Below are 6,999 nucleotides of genomic sequence, written 5' to 3'. Positions count from 1 at the left end.
AGAGAGAGAGAGAGAGAGAGAGAGAGAGAGAATGGCGACAAAGAGGGATAGAAATCGTTTCGAGATGACGCGATTTAATTTCGATTAGCTTCGACCTCGGTGAATCTTTACGACGCCACAGCATGTCAACGTACGCACGGAAAAATACTCGACTATTAAAGATAGAAAGAGAAGAAATACGAAGTTCGTTAAGTTGCGCTTAAAAAAAATATCGAGAGAAAACACTAGAAACTGCACATTACTATCGGATTGAAAGATAAAAAGCACGCAGCGTATATAAATATATAATATAAAAAATTCAATCGTATCGAGATTTAATCTTTTACTATGGGAATTAGGCGAGTCGTGAAATCCTCTTGTCGCGATTTCTCATCGAGACGGCCAAGTTCAAGACGTCTTTTTTTTCTCGAGTATTGAAGATTCGATTAGAAAAGGATCGATCGATTTGTCGATAGCGTTTTATAACATGGAACTCGAATTTCTAAACGTATGTTAAACATCGTCCGTCTTAAAAATCATCACAGAAGATTATACGTATACAATTTAATTTAGAATAAGAACAAAATAATGAAATTTAATAAAATTTTGAAAATTTTGATCGTCGCGTTAAACAACTAAATTATCCTACGTGAATAAAATTTGAATGAATACTAGATATTCGTTTGCGCGGAGAATAGTTCGTTTTCGATTAAACAAGAATTTCTGATTGCACGATGACTCGGTCGTTTCCGGTATATCGCGTTTTAATGGATCCTCCCTGGGTAACCGATTCGATGACGAACTCGTTGTAATGGCGAATTATCGCCACAATTGATAACAATTTGATTCCCTGTGTCCTCTATATTAGCACAAGGGCCAGTGAACCAGCTCTACAATGACGTTGAACCAACGACAAAGCATGCCAATTTTCCATCAACGATTTTCTTTTCGAAGTATCGACGTTGTTTTAACACTTGAAATCATATATGAATGTTGCTACGAAAAGATCTATTTTTCGGGAGACGTAATTCGAGCGTATGATCGAATATACGTTGAACGCGATTAGTGCTCGATCGATAAGAAGTTAATCACGTTACTGAAACGGCATATAATTTTATTACGGATAAAAAACTGAAGCGAATTCGTTGGCTGAATTCTTCCTGATCGTCCATCGGATTTACGAAACGTAGACAATCTACCAGAACGGAAACGAGTCTTATCGGTTTCCTCGAGGCGTTGATATTTGCGCGTTAATTTTATGTCGTTAAATATACGTAAAACCGGATACTTGCGAAATATTTAGAAATAAATACGCTTACCATATTGCGGAGAATGTTTCATTGGGAACTTCATTTGATCGAACTGACTTCAGTGATCGTAACGTACGAACCGGAAGTAGGGATAGTTCAAGATGGATCAATAATCACACGTTTTCATGCTATTGTTCGGTGAATGTCACAAATATATATCTTTTATATCTTTTCGTATACTTTATCCACTTTATCCAAATGTATTCTATTTTTCGAATATATTTATTCATTCATTTATTATCGAAAAAAAGAAAATTTTAAATATCATTTTTTAAATATCTCTTTCTATTCATTGAAATTGTCTAATTACGAAATACGAATGTTCGTAAACAAATGTAAAAAAAAAAATACTTTTCTAATTACTATGGCATCATAAATATATCGTCACTTATATTTGTTATTTAAATTATTTAAATAAATTAAAAAATATGTTGGAGAAAAATGAAATGAAATAAAAGATCCAATCGTAAACAGAAAAATCTAATATTGCATGTATACCTAAACTAAGTTCGTAGATGATACATATGCAGGAACCAATGCACGACGTACATCGCTGGTATGGGACAGTCGCGGAAGCGGTGACCCTGCTTGACCGAGTCGACCGCGATCTCGAAGTCGGCCGCGTGTGCTTCACGTACCATTTATCTGTTCTTTTATAACCGGTCACGATAAGCTACCTCTGCCTACGAATGCGACACGATACCGAGCTTAGATAGAGCCAGTTTAATTTTTTCAAACACGCTGTATATATACATATATATCTCTCTGTTTAGGAATCGTTTCACGATTCGCACCTTGAGCTTATAAAATGTTTGTTATCTGTACCGGTGTCGGTCTCAAGTAAAAAAAGGGCTGCCGTAAAACGGTTGTAATCACTAATCATCGACGCAGTTGAGTCACGAATAACTATTGCTAATCGTAACTCGTTATCTGCTTGCTATAAACTATGTTTCGATGTCCAAGCAAGGAAGGAGAATCAATATGAGAATAAAAGAATAAATAGTGTTAAATGTTATGAACAAGATATCGATGAATAAAAATGGTTGTAAAGTTCTATTAAAAAAGTATCGGATATTGATACGAGTTGGCAAAATTTTGTTTAATCTCTGGAGTTTTTTTAATTCTCGAATAATTAGATTTAAGACATATAAAATAAAAAAGAATGAAATTATTAAATTATAAAATATTAGTAAATTGTTTGAAAAAAAAGCAAATTAAAAATGATCATAGAATAAAATTAACAAGTCAAGTAATTTTTTTGTTGCGAAGAAAAGAAAAAAATCAAAAGGCAACAAAATTTTTTGAGGTTAAAGAGAATGATAGATGACGGCATTTGATAATTCATAGCGAAAAGTAGTAAGAATAATCGGAAGGACAGCCGAAAATAAAATTATTATTTTAAATTATTATCATTGAAATCAAATATTTTTTCTTATATTTCACGAATATGTTAATATTCAAGATTGAGGATCAATTCATATTACATATCGAAGTTTTCAAAAATATACATATATATGTATATAAATCCAATAATAATTGAACATAGAGTACGAATAACCAATATTGTATATGTGTTTAATGCTAGATATGTGTACACATACATTCGTAAGAGGCGCACCCGTGGAATCGATTATCGATTTAGATGTAAATAGACGCAAATGATAAATTTATCGGCGGTAAAAACTACGAACGCCGCCTTACCTTTAATCGGCTTCCTTTCTTCTTAATTTTCGCCGAATCGCTTTGCTTTGATTTCATCAAGCGAAGCTTTTGATGACGATCGGTTAGAATCCGCTTTACGTAAACGGACGTCGTTTAAACGCACAATCGATCGAACGTGACTGATACATGTTGAAAATTCCCGAATGTGATAAACGAATATATGTTATTTGTTTCATACGAGTGTTTCTTTATGTCGTGCCTTGAATCTTTTTATAAAGTAATCGATACTACGGTGAATCGTCGCAAATGTATTGCCAACCAAATCGAGAATCCTTGAAAGAAACTATAGCAAGCACGCTCTGTACATTTTCTCAGACAAAAATAAATTACAGTCGTATCGAATGTTTCTCATGACACATTCCACCATTGTACTTGTTGCTTTTTCAAGAAGATGCATTTTATTTGTTAACTTTTGTTTGTCTGTATAACATAATTATTTTTACGAAAAGTATTTTTATATCTTGTAATTAGAACTTATAATCGTAAGCGTTTACCTTCAAATTACGAGAGAAAGAATCACAGATGAAACAAGAATATCACTGAAAATTCGTTTAATGGCGGCGTTGCGTCATTTATTGTAAAAAATCTAATTGAACGCCATCTAGCAACTACAATTTCTATAACTCTAAAGGTAATTAATTGTAAAAATATAAATTTTACGTAATTTGCAAAAAAAAAATAGTTTAATTATTTAAACTTTTGGAATTCTATATTATCAAAATAGATTTTCATATTTTTATTTTAATATCAAAATCTGTTTGAAATAATTTTTTATATATGATATCAAAATCAATTCCATAATTACAATTTATTATAAATAATTGATAAATCTTATCAAAATTAAAACATTTAAGAAATATGAAAAAATTTATTATATATAAAATGTGGAAATGATAAACAAATTAAAAAAATTGTGAAATTATCAATTGTGAAATATAAAAGTGATTTGGTAATTACTATTCTGAAATAAATAACAACTACAATGACGTTAAAGATTTTTCATTATATTTGTAATCAATTTAAAAAATAAATCACTCAAAAAGTATATGACTTACTGTTCAAAGATAACATTGTTATTAGTTTCTTGATTGTCCATCGTACAATGAAATCACATTTACGAATGAAATGCGCATTTTAAACACTTTGATCGAATAAAATATTTGTCAGATAATAAAACATTTATTAAAAAATATTTTGATATTTATGAAAAGTATTTATAATTAAAAGTAACGCGCGTGGTTTCGATATTTTATTTTGTACGAAAGTCGAGTAATAATTGGAGTTGACATAAACATAATAAGACTCGGTAGGTAAAGTCAAGCGCTGCAGCCATCATATCGATAACAATACAAGCAAAAAATATTTAATTATAATTTTAATATTTTACTAAGAATTTATCTTGATTATTTTCTTTATTAATTTGATATAGTTGATATAGTTACTTATAAAATTATAATCTAAATTTATTAATTTTTCGTAAATAATTTATCATTCTTACTAACAGTTTATTAATGTAATTATTCGTAAGATTATTATTTATTAGATTTATTAATTTGTAAATTAATTTATTATTTTTATGTTTTCTCAATATTTTAAATCTTTACGAAGAAGGAATTAATTTTTTGAAACAAATCTACTTTATCATTGTACGAATACTTTATCGACTGTTGATAATATAATATAATTTTTGATACAAATATTTCTACTTATGATAAAATTATTAAAAAAGTTCCCTTATTTATTTCTAATGAATAATATTTTTTTTTACTTATAAATAATTATGGGCGAAAAATCTATTCTACAATTTCAAAATAACCATTTCTATTTAAATCAATACTAATTACAATATAGAAATCGAGAATAACGTATAAAAAAACCTATCTTCCCGATTCATAATTTATTCGATTCATGAAATATTCTCCAAAGAATATCGTTTAAAGAACGTATTTACATTTTTTATCATTTACATGATACACGCGTGAAAGTACAGAAAAGTACAGGTGAAACAGGTATATACGGGGGAGTTCTTCCGTTTTTAGTAATCATAAAGCGCAGGTGTACGCCGTTGCACAATGAACAATGCTCTCTCGCACAAATACCATTCCTGTAACGGTCGAATGTAAACGAAACAAGATTTTTTCGCCAAAAAGAAAAAAAAAAAAAAAAAAAAAAAAAAAAAAAAAAAAAAAAAAAAAGAAAAGAAAAAAAAAGAAAACGGAAAGAGGCAAAAGGCTTCTTGTCACATGTGACATCGATAACGCACAGGATACACGATCGACAAAAAAAGTGAGAGTTTCAGATCGGTGCAATCTGATGCATATTTAGCGGCTACGGCTTGGTGAGCCCATTGCTAATTGTTCTGTGTCCACTGCTAGAACTGTAACGTAACGCTGAATTGCGCGCAACAACGACGAAACATTTAAATATCTAATCGTAATCGTCCGATCGGAAACGAATGCAAAATGGCCGGCAGTGTTGTACGCGCTTCGAACACGAGCACTTTGAGGGGGAGAACGAAGGGGTGCAAGGAAGAAGAAGAGAGGAAAAAGAAAAAAAAAAAATGCAGGGACAGAGAATGGCCAACGTTATTTCCCATGAAGCCAACGAAGCGCGGACGTGGAACTGATCGCGCGTGTAAAGTTTAAATTTCGTGAATTCGATAGCTCGATCGAGGATCGAGAACGCGTGCATCGATGATCACGTGAACCATATGGTTCACGTGCCCCCAGCATGGAAATAATGGGTCACGATTACACAAAGAAGACCCTCGTCGGGAAGCGAGCGAATTCGAGGCCCGAATTTTGACGACATATTGACCATGCTACTTTACTATGATGTCCTATCTAATTATATTTATATTTACTCTTCGAGATGGATAATAATAATCTCGATAATTAAAATTCTCGTATTATTGTCGAATAAAATTCACAGATAGAGATTCGAAAAATTTATAAACTCGAATACGCGAAAAAAAATACGAATCGCTGCGATAATAATAATAACAATAGTAATAATAATTATTATAATTTTATCGATCATCGATGGAAAAAAAAATTAATGATCCTTGGAGCACGAAAAAAGTGGAAAATGACTTCACACATCCGCCTATTCCGAGGGGGAAAAAAATGAAACCTTTTCGGTGACACGAGAGAAGACACGTGCCCATCGATCGTTCCTTAATCCGGAAGCACGTGAATCAACGGAAATATCCTCAAGGGATTCTCTTGGCCGTTTCCTTTCAACCGGACGTTGAAAAATTTCAAACAGCGCGAAATGTTCGAACGTTGCTCGACGTTGCTTGAATTTTTTTAACGTATTGAAAACGAGAGGAACCGGAAGATGAACCCAATCGATGTCTTTCGAACGGGCTAGAGAAGAAAATGCCAGAGTTGCGAAAGGGTGGTTCGTTCACGGAACATAAAATTCACGCGTTCGTTTCGCGCCTTTGCAGCTGTCGCGCGTGAAAAGCTTTCGCTCCATTTCTTCGACGTGCGTTTCTATTCTCTCCTTTCTTTTCTTCTCTACTCTCAATTATCGCCAATTCCACGTAGATATTTAGATCGAAGATATTTGATCAACACGGAGGAAAGAAAAATGTATCCGCTTCTTTTTTCCATGCTTCATCAAAACCTTCCCTTTCCCTTTCCTTCAAACGTTCCTATCGACTTTCGGTGGAAAAATTGAAAAATCGAAGACGAAAAATTGAGATGAGGAGAGAAAGGGAGGGGGAGATATAACGTAATACGGATTTTATCCGATGCGTGTTCCGGTAAATTTCAACGAGCAGTATAGGGCAATACCGGTAATACTGCAAAGCGTTATTACGAATTTGCATATCCGAGATACGCTACTCCGGGCCGCTTCCCTCCTGCAACAAACTCCGCTCCGTACACCAAGCTTCACTCGTTAATTTAACTTCCTCTCGCGTCGCCGTGCGTGGACGAGCGCGCGTGTGTGCATAGATCCGAGTTAAACGCATTGCGGCAAT

The sequence above is a fragment of the Apis dorsata genome, unplaced genomic scaffold (assembly GCF_000469605.1).
Source record: "Apis dorsata unplaced genomic scaffold, Apis dorsata 1.3 scaffold_468, whole genome shotgun sequence".
NCBI classification, from domain to species: Eukaryota; Metazoa; Arthropoda; class Insecta; order Hymenoptera; family Apidae; genus Apis; species Apis dorsata.
Note: the sequence above shows the minus strand (reverse complement) of the source record.